Genomic DNA, 17,732 nt, shown 5'->3' on the forward strand with positions numbered 1-17,732 from the left:
TATACAGGAGGGCTGTGTGTGCCCCCATATATTATATATACAGTATACAGGAGGGCTGTGTGTGCCCCATATATTATATATACAGTATACAGGAGGGCAGTGTGTGCTCCCATATATTATATATACAGTATACAGGAGGGCTGTGTGTGCCCCCATATATTATATATACAGTATACAGGAGGGCAGTGTGTGCCCCATATATTATATATAGAGTATACAGGAGGGCTGTGTGTGCCCCCATATATTATATATACAGTATAAAGGAGGGCTGTGTGTGCCCCCATATATTATATATACAGTATAAAGGAGGGCTGTGTGTGCCCCCATATATTATATATACAGTATACAGGAGGGCTGTGTGTGCCCCATATATTATATATACAGTATACAGGAGGGCAGTGTGTGCTCCCATATATTATATATACAGTATACAGGAGGGCTGTGTGTGCCCCCATATATTATATATATACAGTATACAGGAGGGCTGTGTGTGCCCCATATATTATATATACAGTATACAGGAGGGCTGTGTGTGCCCCATATATTATATGTACAGTATACAGGAGGGCTGTGTGTGCCCCATATATTATATATACAGTATACAGGAGGACTGTGTGTGCCCCATATATTATATATACAGTATACAGGAGGGCAGTGTGTGCCCCATATATTATATATACAGTATACAGGAGGGCTGTGTGTGCCCCATATATTATATATACAGTATACAGGATGGCTGTGTGTGCCCCATATATTATATATACAGTATACAGGAGGGCTGTGTGTGCCCCATATATTATATATATACAGTATACAGGAGGGCAGTGTGTTCTCCATATATTATATATACAGTATACAGGAGGGCTGTGTGTGCCCCGTATATTATATATACAGTATACAGGAGGGCTGTGTGTGCTCCATATATTATATATACAGTATACAGGAGGGCTGTGTGTGCCCCCATATATTATATATACAGTATACAGGAGGGCTGTGTGTGCCCCCATATATTATATATACAGTATACAGGAGGGCTGTGTGTGCTGCCATATATTATATATCTACAGTATACAGGAGGGCTGTGTGTGCCCCATATATTATATATACAGTATACAGGAGGGCTGTGTGTGCTGCCATATATTATATATACAGTATACAGGAGGGCTGTGTGTGCTGCCATATATTATATATATACAGTATACAGGAGGGCTGTGTGTGCCCCCATATATTATATATACAGTATACAGGAGGGCTGTGTGTGCTGCCATATATTATATATATACAGTATACAGGAGGGCTGTGTGTGCTGCCATATATTATATATATACAGTATACAGGAGGGCTGTGTGTGCCCCCATATATTATATATACAGTATACAGGAGCGCTGTGTGTGCTGCCATATATTATATATATACAGTATACAGGAGGGCTGTGTGTGCCCCATATATTATATATACAGTATACAGGAGGGCAGTGTGTGCCCCATATATTATATATACAGTATACAGGAGGGCTGTGTGTGCCCCCATATATTATATATACAGTATACAGGAGGGCTGTGTGTGCCCCATATATTATATATACAGTATACAGGAGGGCTGTGTGTGCCCCCTATAATATATATACAGTATACAGGAGGGCTGTGTGTGCCCCATATATTATATATACAGTATACAGGAGGGCTGTGTGTGCCCCCATATATTATATATACAGTATACAGGAGGGCTGTGTGTGCCCCATATATTATATATATACAGTATACAGGAGGGCAGTGTGTGCCCCATATATTATATATACAGTATACAGGAGGGCTCTGTGTGCCCCCATATATTATATATAAAGTATACAGGAGGGCTGTGTGTGCCCCATATATTATATATACAGTATACAGGAGGGCTGTGTGTGCCCCATATATTATATATACAGTATACAGGAGGGCTGTGTGTGCCCCCATATATTATATATACAGTATACAGGAGGGCTGTGTGTGCCCCATATATTATATATACAGTATACAGGAGGGCTGTGTGTGCCCCATATATTATATATACAGTATACAGGAGGGCAGTGTGTGCTCCCATATATTATATATACAGTATACAGGAGGGCTGTGTGTGCCCCCATATATTATATATACAGTATACAGGAGGGCAGTGTGTGCCCCATATATTATATATACAGTATACAGGAGGGCTGTGTGTGCTGCCATATATTATATATACAGTATACAGGAGGGCAGTGTGTGCTCCCATATATTATATATACAGTATTCAGGAGGGCTGTGTGTGCTGCCATATATTATATATCTACAGTATACAGGAGGGCTGTGTGTGCCCCCATATATTATATATACAGTATACAGGAGGGCTGTGTGTGCCCCATATATTATATATACAGTATACAGGAGGGCTGTGTGTGCTCCCATATATTATATATACAGTATACAGGAGGGCTGTGTGTGCCCCATATATTATATATACAGTATACAGGAGGACTGTGTGTGCCCCCATATATTATATATACAGTATACAGGAGGACTGTGTGTGCCCCCATATATTATATATATACAGTATACAGGAGGTCTGTGTGTGCCCCATATATTATATATACAGTATACAGGAGGACTGTGTGTGCCCCCATATATTATATATACAGTATACAGGAGGGCTGTGTGTTCCCCATATATTATATATACAGTATTCAGGAGGGCTGTGTGTGCTGCCATATATTATATATCTACAGTATACAGGAGGTCTGTGTGTGCCCCATATATTATATATACAGTATACAGGAGGGCTGTGTGTGCCCCATATATTATATATACAGTATACAGGAGGGCTGTGTGTGCTCCCATATATTATATATACAGTATACAGGAGGGCTGTGTGTGCCCCATATATTATATATACAGTATACAGGAGGACTGTGTGTGCCCCCATATATTATATATACAGTATACAGGAGGACTGTGTGTGCCCCCATATATTATATATATACAGTATACAGGAGGTCTGTGTGTGCCCCATATATTATATATACAGTATACAGGAGGACTGTGTGTGCCCCCATATATTATATATACAGTATACAGGAGGGCTGTGTGTGCCCCATATATCATATATACAGTATACAGGATGGCTGTGTGTGCCCCATATATTATATATACAGTATACAGGAGGGCTGTGTGTGCCCCATATATTATATATATACAGTATACAGGAGGGCAGTGTGTTCTCCATATATTATATATACAGTATACAGGAGGGCTGTGTGTGCCCCGTATATTATATATACAGTATACAGGAGGGCTGTGTGTGCTCCATATATTATATATACAGTATACAGGAGGGCTGTGTGTGCCCCCATATATTATATATACAGTATACAGGAGGGCTGTGTGTGCCCCCATATATTATATATACAGTATACAGGAGGGCTGTGTGTGCTGCCATATATTATATATCTACAGTATACAGGAGGGCTGTGTGTGCCCCATATATTATATATACAGTATACAGGAGGGCTGTGTGTGCTGCCATATATTATATATACAGTATACAGGAGGGCTGTGTGTGCTGCCATATATTATATATATACAGTATACAGGAGGGCTGTGTGTGCCCCCATATATTATATATACAGTATACAGGAGGGCTGTGTGTGCTGCCATATATTATATATATACAGTATACAGGAGGGCTGTGTGTGCCCCCATATATTATATATACAGTATACAGGAGCGCTGTGTGTGCTGCCATATATTATATATATACAGTATACAGGAGGGCTGTGTGTGCCCCATATATTATATATACAGTATACAGGAGGGCAGTGTGTGCCCCATATATTATATATACAGTATACAGGAGGGCTGTGTGTGCCCCCATATATTATATATACAGTATACAGGAGGGCTGTGTGTGCCCCATATATTATATATACAGTATACAGGAGGGCTGTGTGTGCCCCCTATAATATATATACAGTATACAGGAGGGCTGTGTGTGCCCCATATATTATATATACAGTATACAGGAGGGCTGTGTGTGCCCCCATATATTATATATACAGTATACAGGAGGGCTGTGTGTGCCCCATATATTATATATATACAGTATACAGGAGGGCAGTGTGTGCCCCATATATTATATATACAGTATACAGGAGGGCTCTGTGTGCCCCCATATATTATATATAAAGTATACAGGAGGGCTGTGTGTGCCCCATATATTATATATACAGTATACAGGAGGGCTGTGTGTGCCCCATATATTATATATACAGTATACAGGAGGGCTGTGTGTGCCCCCATATATTATATATACAGTATACAGGAGGGCTGTGTGTGCCCCATATATTATATATACAGTATACAGGAGGGCTGTGTGTGCCCCATATATTATATATACAGTATACAGGAGGGCAGTGTGTGCTCCCATATATTATATATACAGTATACAGGAGGGCTGTGTGTGCCCCCATATATTATATATACAGTATACAGGAGGGCAGTGTGTGCCCCATATATTATATATACAGTATACAGGAGGGCTGTGTGTGCTGCCATATATTATATATACAGTATACAGGAGGGCAGTGTGTGCTCCCATATATTATATATACAGTATTCAGGAGGGCTGTGTGTGCTGCCATATATTATATATCTACAGTATACAGGAGGGCTGTGTGTGCCCCCATATATTATATATACAGTATACAGGAGGGCTGTGTGTGCCCCATATATTATATATACAGTATACAGGAGGGCTGTGTGTGCTCCCATATATTATATATACAGTATACAGGAGGGCTGTGTGTGCCCCATATATTATATATACAGTATACAGGAGGACTGTGTGTGCCCCCATATATTATATATACAGTATACAGGAGGACTGTGTGTGCCCCCATATATTATATATATACAGTATACAGGAGGTCTGTGTGTGCCCCATATATTATATATACAGTATACAGGAGGACTGTGTGTGCCCCCATATATTATATATACAGTATACAGGAGGGCTGTGTGTGCCCCATATATTATATATACAGTATTCAGGAGGGCTGTGTGTGCTGCCATATATTATATATCTACAGTATACAGGAGGGCTGTGTGTGCCCCATATATTATATATACAGTATACAGGAGGGCTGTGTGTGCCCCATATATTATATATACAGTATACAGGAGGGCTGTGTGTGCTCCCATATATTATATATACAGTATACAGGAGGGCTGTGTGTGCCCCATATATTATATATACAGTATACAGGAGGACTGTGTGTGCCCCCATATATTATATATACAGTATACAGGAGGACTGTGTGTGCCCCCATATATTATATATATACAGTATACAGGAGGTCTGTGTGTGCCCCATATATTATATATACAGTATACAGGAGGACTGTGTGTGCCCCCATATATTATATATACAGTATACAGGAGGGCTGTGTGTGCCCCATATATTATATATACAGTATACAGGAGGACTGTGTGTGCCCCATATATTATATATACAGTATACAGGAGGGCTGTGTGTGCCCCATATATTATATATATACAGTATACAGGAGGGCTGTGTGTGCCCCATATATTATATATACAGTATACAGGAGGGCTGTGTGTGCCCCATATATTATATATACAGTATACAGGATGGCTGTGTGTGCCCCATATATTATATATACAGTATACAGGAGGGCTGTGTGTGCCCCATATATTATATATATACAGTATACAGGAGGGCAGTGTGTGCTCCATATATTATATATACAGTATACAGGAGGGCTGTGTGTGCCCCGTATATTATATATACAGTATACAGGAGGGCTGTGTGTGCCCCCATATATTATATATACAGTATACAGGAGGGCTGTGTGTGCTCCATATATTATATATACAGTATACAGGAGGGCTGTGTGTGCCCCATATATTATATATACAGTATACAGGAGGGCTGTGTGTGCCCCGTATATTATATATACAGTATACAGGAGGGCTGTGTGTGCCCCATATATTATATATACAGTATACAGGAGGGCTGTGTGTGCTCCATATATTATATATACAGTATACAGGAGGGCTGTGTGTGCCCCATATATTATATATACAGTATACAGGAGGGCTGTGTGTGCCCCATATATTATATATACAGTATACAGGAGGGCTGTGTGTGCCCCATTTATTATATATACAGTATACAGGAGGGCTGTGTGTGCCCCATATATTATATATACAGTATACAGGAGGACTGTGTGTGCCCCATATATTATATATATACAGTATACAGGAGGGCTGTGTGTGCCCCATATATTATATATATACAGTATACAGGAGGGCTGTGTGTGCCCCATATATTATATATACAGTATACAGGAGGACTGTGTGTGCCCCATATATTATATATACAGTATACAGGAGGGCTGTGTGTGCCCCATATATTATATATACAGTATACAGGAGGGCTGTGTGTGCCCCATATATTATATATATACAGTATACAGGAGGGCTGTGTGTGCCCCATATATTATATATACAGTATACAGGAGGACTGTGTGTGCCCCATATATTATATATACAGTATACAGGAGGGCTGTGTGTGCCCCATATATTATATATACAGCATACAGGAGGGCTGTGTGTGCCCCGTATATTATATATACAGTATACAGAAGGGCTGTGTGTGCTCCCATATATTATATATATACAGTATACAGGAGGGCTGTGTGTGCCCCATATATTATATATACAGCATACAGGAGGGCTGTGTGTGCCCCGTATATTATATATACAGTATACAGGAGGGCTGTGTGTGCTGCCATATATTATATATACAGTATACAGGAGGGCTGTGTGTGCCCCATATATTATATATACAGTAGGGCTGTGTGTGCCCCATATATTATATATACAGTATACAGGAGGGCAATGTGTACCCCCATATATTATATATACAGTATACAGGAGGGCTGTGTGTGCCCCATATATTATATATACAGTATACAGGAGGGCTGTGTGTGCCCCATATATTATATATACAGTATACAGGAGGGCTGTGTGTGCCCCATATATTATATATACAGTAGGGCTCTGTGTGCCCCATATATTATATATACAGTATACAGGAGGGCAGTGTGTACCCCCATATATTATATATACAGTATACAGGAGGGCTGTATGTGCCCCGTATATTATATATTCAGTATACAGGAGGACTGTGTGTGCCCCATATATTATATATACAGTATACAGGAGGGCTGTGTGTGCGCCATATATTATATATACAGTATACAGGAGGGTAGTGTGTGCCCCATATATTATATATACAGTATACAGGAGGGCTGTGTGTGCCCCATATATTATATATATACAGTATACAGGAGGACTGTGTGTGCCCCATATATTATATATACAGTATACAGGAGGGCTGTGTGTGCCCCATATATTATATATATACAGTATACAGGAGGACTGTGTGTGCCCCATATATTATATATACAGTATACAGGAGGGCTGTGTGTGCCCCATATATTATATATATACAGTATACAGGAGGGCTGTGTGTGCCCCATATATTATATATACAGTATACAGGAGGGCTGTGTGTGCCCCATATATTATATATATACAGTATATGTAGCACCCCGAGGGCTCGGCTGCTACAGGGGTATTGCACTTCGAATCAGAGGTGTGATATTCCACTCCCGGGTAAGAATGGAGTATGGACCAGGACTCGTTTAGCTGCATGCACCACACACACCCCATTTCCGAGGGACAGGTCAACGGTGCTCCCACTAGACAGAAGTGCAGGCACGACAGCTTCTGTTCCTGGCTGGAGTGGGGCGGGGGGTGGAATACCCAGTGGTGTAGGAGCAGGTAGGGGTGGGTTTCTGGGCATAGGTAGGAGCCCATTGGTTGCTAGTCACCTGGGTTCGGGTGTCAGAAGGAGGTATATAAGGTGGGCACCATCTTAGGACAGTGTTCAGTTCAGTCAGGAGTTCAGCCAGAGAGAGCTGACAGGGAGCTGTGGCTCAGTCTGGGCCCAGCTCCAGAGGCAGGCCTGGAGTGGAGGCCAGAAACAGCAGAAAGAGAGAGAAGAAAGAACAGAAAGGAAAGTAAGAAAGGAACTGGAACAGAGGAGAAAGGAAGCAAGGAACACAGAGAAAGGCCCAGAGACACGAGGACAGAAGGAACCCCATATGCCCAGGAGATACAGGGTGAAGGGTTGGCAGAACAGAGTACCGGAACCCAAATTGGTGGAGGCAATAGATTCCTCAGCCAAAGACCAGAGGTTGTTACCACATCTTGGTGCGACCCCTCACTACATCCACCAGGAAAGCATACCACATAGGGTCAGGGAAACCGGAGATAGGTTTCGCCAAGAGAAGGCCCGAGGGAGTTGGACAAAGGTGGGTCACTGGTGAGGACGGCCAGAGAAAGGAAAGGAAGGGAGCCCTGTGCCACGCTCTGGAATTGCCTGGGAGTTGACCGAGTCCCTTGCCTGGTGAACGCAGCACGGCTCAGGCGGTCCCTCATGTGCACAAGTGACCAGAATAACAACCGTGAGTAAAGCATTGGAAACTGCAATTACAAGTCTCTGTGTTTCATCGCCGCACCAGCACCATCAGTACTGGGACGCTCACACCATCACTCCTAACATTCACTCTAGCTGCCCTGAGGCAATACTTCTCCCGTGGGGAGTCATCCCATTCCTGGCTGCGCATATAACATCAGCCTCAGCGGTCTGCAGCGCAGCGGCGGTCCCCACTGACCGCAATCCACGGGTGGCGCAGTCGGACAATTACAATACCAATAGACTGCCACTGGTTTGACCACCCTGGGCACGGACCGGGTCGCCGCCACACGGAGACTACAACCCCCAGCATCTTACAGAAGGCCCGGCTCCGGGTATCCCCCTGCACAGCACAGGCCCAGGGGGCGCGTCAACTTTTGGCGTAGTTGGCAGGATCTTTACCAACCCGCCACAAGCGGGTATTGCATGCCTGAATAAGATTGTGCATGTACCTTGAAAAGAAGTCTCCCGCCATTTCCAGAAGTTTCCCGCCGTCCGGAGTCGTTTCCCGCCATCCGGAGCCGATTCCCGCCATCAGACGCCATCTTGGACCGTTTCCCGCCATCTTCATCCGTTTTTCCCGCCCTGGCAGAGCGGACGCCATTATGTGCGCACCAAAGGACAGCAGGAAGCCGCCTCCCATTGTGGGCCAGGTCCCAGAGTGGCGCCAAAGGAGGGGCCCGCCCCCAGCAACAATGAGTGCAGCAATGGAGATGTCCATCAACGTAGGGGGGCTGCCCCTGAAGGTGATTGTCAGCAGATGCCCCCAAGACCACCCCCCATGGGGGCGGATGGGAAAGAAAACTGTGGGGTCGGGTGCGGCCTGGATCAGTCTGGACCTGCTGCACCCGAAGATGGAGGGAGCAGAGAACTCCACCAGCACCCTGGCCCGCAGCCTGCTGCAAGCTGAGCCACCCTGCAGCCTGACTGAGTTGCTAGCCCAGCTGCCCAGGGACCCGGACAATGCGCGCGCAGCGCTGGAAGACCTGAACAGGAGGATGGTCCGGACGCAGCGGGATGTGTTTGCCGGGTGGAGGGAGGAGATGGCCCGGCAGCACGAAGGCAGCCAGCGGAGGACCCCGCCGGGACCGGGCAGCGCGCTTACCGCTGGGCGCGGAGAAGAGGGACCGGCAGCTGCAGACGACGCCGCAGAGGAGGCCACGGAGACCGAGGCAGGTAATGGGGACGCCACCACCCCAAGCCCTGGGAACACCAGCCTGCCCTCACCCTCCACTGCGGAACCCGAAGCCCCGGGGACCGTACCTGACATCATGCCTCCACCGCCGCCAGCTAGGCCTCAGGCTGCAAACCTCACTGTCACGCCCCGCCCTGCGCTGTGCCCTCTGAACCCGGGCGCCGTAAAGCGGGAGACGTCACAGGCTGGGACGCAAGGCCCAGCAGACCCGGGCGCCGCTGCCTCACCAGCGCCCCCTACCTTGGCGGTGCCAACCCCGGGCGCGACCAACAAGCGACCACCGGCCTGGTCGCAAGGCCGAGTGCCCCCGGGCGCTGCCACCCATCCGAGGCCCGCAGTGCCACCCCTGGGTAGGGGTGGGTTTCTGGGCATAGGTAGGAGCCCATTGGTTGCTAGTCACCTGGGCTCGGGTGTCAGAAGGAGGTATATAAGGTGGGCACCATCTTAGGACAGTGTTCAGTCAGGAGTTCAGCCAGAGAGAGCTGACAGGGAGCTGTGGCTCAGTCTGGGCCCAGCTCCAGAGGCAGGCCTGGAGTGGAGGCCAGAAACAGCAGAAAGAGAGAGAAGAAAGAACAGAAAGGAAAGTAAGAAAGGAACTGAACAGAGGAGAAAGGAAGCAAGGAACACAGAGAAAGGCCCAGAGACACGAGGACAGAAGGAACCCCATATGCCCAGGAGATACAGGGTGAAGGGTTGGCAGAACAGAGTACCGGAACCCAAATTGGTGGAGGCAACAGATTCCTCAGCCAAAGACCGGAGGTTGTTACCACATCTTGGTGCGACCCCTCACTACATCCACCAGGAAAGCATACCACATAGGGTCAGGGAAACCGGAGATAGGTTTCGCCAAGAGAAGGCCCGAGGGAGTTGGACAAAGGTGGGTCACTGGTGAGGACGGCCAGAGAAAGGAAAGGAAGGGAGCCCTGTGCCACGCTCTGGAATTGCCTGGGAGTTGACCGAGTCCCTTGCCTGGTGAACGCATCACGGCTCAGGCGGTCCCTCATGTGCACAAGTGACCAGAATAACAACCGTGAGTAAAGCATTGGAAACTGCAATTACAAGTCTCTGTGTTTCATCGCCGCACCAGCACCATCAGTACTGGGACGCTCACACCATCACTCCCAACATTCACTCTAGCTGCCCTGAGGCAATACTTCTCCCGTGGGGAGTCATCCCATTCCTGGCTGCGCATATAACATCAGCCTCAGCGGTCTGCAGCGCAGCGGCGGTCCTCACTGACCGCAATCCACGGGTGGCGCAGTCGGACAATTACAATACCAATAGACTGCCACTGGTTTGACCACCCTGGGCACGGACCCGGTCACCGCCACGGAGACTACAACCCCCAGCGATCCGGGTCCGGGTAACCCCCTGCACAGCACAGGCCCAGGGGGCGCGTCATATACAAGAGGGCTGTGTGTGCCCCATATATTATACAAACAGTATACAGGAGGGCTGTGTGTGCCCCGTATATTATATATATACAGTATACAAGAGGGCTGTGTGTGCCCCATATATTATAGAAACAGTATACAGGAGGACTGTGTGTGCCCCATATATTATATATACAGTATACAGGAGGGCTGTGTGTGCCCCATATATTATATATATACAGTATACAGGAGGGCTGTGTGTGCTGCCATATATTATATATACAGTATACAGGAGGACTGTGTGTGCCCCATATATTATATATACAGGAGGGCTGTGTGTGCCCCCATATATTATATATACAGTATACAGGAGGGCTGTGTGTGCCCCATATATTATATATACAGTATACAGGAGGGCTGTGTGTGCCCCATATATTATATATACAGTATACAGGAGGGCTGTGTGTGCCCCATATATTATATATACAGTATACAGGAGGGCTGTGTGTGCCCCATATATTATATATACAGTATACAGGAGGGCTGTGTGTGCCCCCATATATTATATATATACAGTATACAGGAGGGCTGTGTGTGCCCCCATATATTATATATACAGTATACAGGAGGACTGTGTGTGCCCCATATATTATATATACAGTATACAGGAGGGCTGTGTGTGCCCCCTATATTATATATACAGTATACAGGAGGGCTGTGTGTGCTCCATATATTATATATACAGTATACAGGAGGACTGTGTGTGCCCCATATATTATATATACAGTATACAGGAGGGCTGTGTGTGCCCCATATATTATATATACAGTATACAGGAGGACTGTGTGTGCCCCATATATTATATATACAGTATACAGGAGGGCTGTGTGTGCTCCATATATTATATATACAGTATACAGGAGGGCTGTGTGTGCCCCATATATTATATATACAGTATACAGGAGGACTGTGTGTGCCCCATATATTTTATATACAGTATACAGGAGGGTAGTGTGTGCTGCCATATATTATATATACAGTATACAGAAGGGCTGTGTGTGCTCCCATATATTATATATACAGTATACAGGAGGGCTGTGTGTGCCCCATATATTATATATACAGTATACAGGAGGGCTGTGTGTGCTCCATATATTATATATACAGTATACAGGAGGACTGTGTGTGCCCCATATATTATATATACAGTATACAGGAGGGCTGTGTGTGCCCCATATATTATATATATACAGATACAGGAGGGCTGTGTGTGCCCCATATATGATATATACAGTATACAGGAGGGCTGTGTGTGCCCCATATATTATATATACAGTATACAGGAGGACTGTGTGTGCCCCATATATTATATATACAGTATACAGGAGGGCTGTGTGTGCCCCATATATTATATATACAGTATACAGGAGGGTTGTGTGTGCTCCCATATATTATATATACAGTATACAGGAGGGCTGTGTGTGCTGCCATATATTATATATATACAGTATACAGGAGGGCTGTGTGTGCTGCCATATATTATATATACAGTATACAGGAGGGCTGTGTGTGCCCCATATATTATATATATACAGTATACAGGAGGGCTGTGTGTGCTGCCATATATTATATATATACAGTATACAGGAGGGCTGTGTGTGCTGCCATATATTATATATACAGTATACAGGAGGGCTGTGTGTGCCCCATATATTATATATACAGTATACAGGAGGGCAGTGTGTGCCCCATATATTATATATATACAGTATACAGGAGGGCTGTGTGTGCCCCATATATTATATATATACAGTATACAGGAGGGCTGTGTGTGCTCCGATATATTATATATACAGTATACAGGAGGGCAGTGTGTGCCCCATATATTATATATACATTATACAGAAGGGGTGTGTGTGCTGCCATATATTATATATACAGTATACAGGAGGGCTGTGTGTGCTCCCATATATTATATATACAGTATACAGGAGGGCTGTGTGTGCTCCCATATATTATATATACAGTATACAGGAGGGCTGTGTGTGCCCCCATATATTATATATACAGTATACAGGAGGGCTTTGTGTGCCCCATATATTATATATACATTATACAGGAGGGCTGTGTATGCCCCGTACATTATATATACAGTATATAGGAGGGCAGTGTGTGCTCCCATATATTATATATACAGTATACAGGAGGGCTGTGTGTGCCCCATATATTATATATACAGTATACAGGAGGACTGTGTGTGCCCCATATATTATATATACAGTATACAGGAGGGCTGTGTGTGCCCCATATATTATATATACAGTATACAGGAGGGCTGTGTGTGCCCCATATATTATATATACAGTATGCAGGAGGGCTGTGTGTGCCCCATATATTATATATACAGTATACAGGAGGGCTGTGTGTGCCCCATATATTATATATACAGTATACAGGAGGACTGTGTGTGCCCCATATATTATATATACAGTATACAGGAGGACTGTGTGTGCCCCATATATTATATATACAGTATACAGGAGGGCTGTGTGTGCCCCATATATTAAATATACAGTATACAGGAAGGCTGTGTGTGCCCCCTATATTGTATATATACAGTATACAGGAGGGCTGTGTGTGCCCCCTATATTATATATATACAGTATATAGGAGGGCTGTGTGTGCCCCATATATTAAATATACAGTATACAGGAGGGCTGTGTGTGCCCCGTACATTATATATACAGTATATAGGAGGGCTGTGTGTGCTCCCATATATTATATATACAGTACACAGGAGGGCTGTGTGTGCCCCATATATTATATATACAGTATACAGGAGGGCTGTGTGTGCCCCCATATATTATATATACAGTATACAGGAGGGCTGTGTGTGCCCCCATATATTATATATACAGTATACAGGAGGGCTGTGTGTGCCACATATATTATATATACAGTATACAGGAGGGCTTTGTGTCCCCCATATATTATATATACAGTATACAGGAGGGCTGTGTGTGCTGCCATATATTATATATACAGTATACAGGAGGGCTGTGTGTGCTCCCATATATTATATATACAGTATACAGGAGGGCTGTGTGTGCCCCATATATTATATATACAGTATACAGGAGGGCTGTGTGTGCCCCATATATTATATATACAGTATACAGGAGGGCTGTGTGTGCCCCATATATTATATATACAGTATACAGGAGGGCTGTGTGTGCCCCATATATTATATATATACAGATACAGGAGGGCTGTGTGTGCCCCATGTATTATATATACAGTATACAGGAGGGCTGTGTGCTGCCATATATTATATATACAGTATACAGGAGGGCTGTGTGTGCCCCATATATTATATATATATATATATACAGTATACAGGAGGGCTGTGTGTGCCCCCATATATTATAAATACAGTATACAGGAGGGCTGTGTGCTGCCATATATTATATATACAGTATACAGGAGGGCTGTGTGTGCCCCATATATTATATATATATATATATACAGTATACAGGAGGGCTGTGTGTGCCCCCATATATTATAAATACAGTATACAGGAGGGCTGTGTGTGCCCCATATATTATATATACAGTATACAGGAGGGCTGTGTGTGCCCCATATATTATATATATGTGACACCCCAGGGGTCTGGTTGCCACAGTGATAGAGATATTACGTCTGAGAGCAGGTGGGAGGTCCTTTGGTCAGGGATCCTGTGCATGCCACACCTCCTGCCCAGTCTTGGGAGGGGAAGGACTTCCCCTATATAAACCCGGGGCTGAGGCAGGGTTAGTGAGAAAGAAGACAGAACAAGAGTAGAGAAGAGAAGCAGCATAGCAAGAAACATCAGGAGCTCTGTGGGGAGCAGTGTTACAACGAGTCAGGGGCTGGCAGCTACAGAGCTCGCCCTGACTGAGAAGATTTCTTACCGGACCCGTCCGAGGCTGTGGGGACTAACTCCTACCCAGCAGCAGAAACCGTCCGGCAGAGGATTTCAGGTCCTCTGGCCCAGAAGCCCGAAGGCACGGTCACACGCGTGGGAGCAGCACCGCCATCGTGGAGCGGAAGCCATTAGAAGGCCCCGAGTCACCGGCCATACGGGTGAGCACCACACGGTACACTCAGGGACATGGGCTACTTATTCCCGCCTCTAGCAAGGTAGCCAGAAGAGTACAGTTAGTTGGGAAGGCCTACAACTCCGCCTGGCCAGGGGAAATCCCATCTGCTCAAGGACTGACCAGGCCCCTATCACTAGCAAGTACTCCGGGAGGGTCTTTCTTTGTCACCAGTAAAGACCCTGAACTACACCGCACCGTCTCTGAGTGGTTCCTGCTACCCCCATCATCCACGTCGGCTGCCCTGAGGCTATACCCCTCCCGTTGGGGGTTATACCATCCACGCTGCACCATCCTTCCACCGGCCTCAGCGGTCTGCCCTGCAGCGGCAGCTCCATAGCTGCATTCAACGGGTGGCGTAGTCACCAACCATCTACTGCTAGTACATCGCCGCTCAGTTTGACTCCCTGGGCACGGACCGGGTCGCCGCCACGAGACTACAACCCTCAAGAGATCCGGCTCCGGGTAAGCTCCCGCGTGCGCAACGCAGTGCGACACAGGCCCAGGGGCGCGTCAACTTTGGCGTAGTCGGCAGGATTTCGTGCCCGCAACCACCGGGTACTGCGTGCCTGAAAAGCAAAGACTGTTCAAACTTACCAGTGGTGAAGATTCCCGCTATCCGTGGAGGTTTCCCGCCATCCGGCGCCATCTTCTACCTTCTTCCCGCCATCCGCGAAGTTTTCCCGCCATCCGGCGCCATCTTCGACCTTCTTCCCGCCATCCGTGGAGTTTTCCCGCCATTGGACGCCATCTTGAGGACGCCGCGCGGGAATAAGAGGGGCGTGGACTCCGAAAGCGCGCGAGAACTGAAGCCCCGCCTCACGTCCGGACGTTGCGTAAGGTCCTGGAAGGAGCCCAGCAGACGCCGACGTCACCGGAGCGCGACGGAAGGTCCTCAACCCTGACGATCCACTGCGGAGCCGCGGCCTACGGAACAGGATCATCGCAAGGTAGGCCACGGTCCACTAGGGGGGAGGAAGATGTCGGATACGGAGGAGAGCTTCACTGCCTCAACCCCCGCCAGCGCCACCGCTGCTGCAGTTATGCCCTTCACCATGCCCTATATCCCGGGAGCAGCTTGGCTACCCCAGTACTCAGGGGAGTCACATACCCTGCATGACTTTAGAGAAAAGCTGGATAGCCTCTTCCAGGTGTACCCCCTCACAGAAGAGCAAAAAGTGAGCATCCTGGTGGCCCAACTAACCGGGGCAGCCAAAAGGGAAGTAAAATCCTGGCCACCTGGGAGGAAGACTGTCGCAGGGATACTAACCCGGCTGAAGGACACCTTTGATACCCGCACCTCAGCCGAGATTAAGCTTAGATTCTACGGGTGCAAGCAGCGAGCGCATGAGAGTATAAGGGACTATGCACTAAACCTACAAGAGGCCCTGAGGGCCATAAAGCAGACCGACCCTGATGGGGTGGGAAACGAGGACAGGCTGTTGACTGAACAATTTATAGAGGGTTTATATTGCAATGCCCACCGAACCCAGTTGCGGGCAATGGCCTTACAGGATCCCCATCTGGACTTTGCACAGTTCAAGGACAGAGCCATCCGGGTGCTCCGAGAACCGGCACCGGGTGGCGTTGTGACCCACAGGCGCCCAGCTATCACTTACCACCAGGAGGCGGCGCCCTTGTCGGCAGGGCCTGTGGGAGCTGATGCGCAGGCTTTGGACAATGACCCGGCTCCAGACCTACGCCATCAGGTCCAAGAGCTAGCTAAGAGCGTTGCTGCGCTAACCCGAACTGTGCAGTCTTTACAGGTTTCCACCCCAGGGAAGATCCAGCTGGCATCCGGACCGGAGGACATCCCGTGGCGTCGACCAAGGAGGACCCCACCGGCCAGAGGAAGACCCAGTGACCGATACAGCGAGGACGGACGACCCATCTGCCGCCGCTGCAATCAACCCGGACATATGGAAAGGTACTGTTCTTTAAACGGGCACAACCTGGGGTAGAGGGCCAACCCCCAGGAAAAAGATCACCAGGCCCATCGAACTGGCGCGACAGATATGTGGGAGGACGTCCAGTCTTGCCTGTGGTACTGGATGGCATTCCCATGAGTGCCCTACTGGACACCGGGTCACAGGTCACCACCATCCCGTACGTGCTCTTTAAGCAGTACTGGAATGACTCGGATATTACCCGCTACCCTGACGACGACTTGAGTATCATCGCCAGCAATGGCCAGCCCGTGCCACAGATCGGATTTAAAGAGGTGACCATCAAAATCGGTAGAGTCGAACTGGCAGCACAGGGACTGATCATTGTAGACATTGACAAACATGAGAGCCACCCGAAAATAACTCTAGGAACTAATGTAATTGAAAATTGTCTTGCAGAGGTGATTTTCCTTCTACAGCAGGTTGCCAAGAACGCCAGCTCCGGCGAGCAGCGAGTGCTCCAGAAAGAGATCCGGGCACTGATGCGACGGCAACAGGTGGA

The sequence above is a fragment of the Phyllobates terribilis genome, unplaced genomic scaffold (genome assembly GCF_046119375.1).
Source record: "Phyllobates terribilis strain yellow unplaced genomic scaffold, ASM4611937v1 Scaffold_11__3_contigs__length_659146591, whole genome shotgun sequence".
Lineage (NCBI taxonomy): Eukaryota > Metazoa > Chordata > Amphibia > Anura > Dendrobatidae > Phyllobates > Phyllobates terribilis.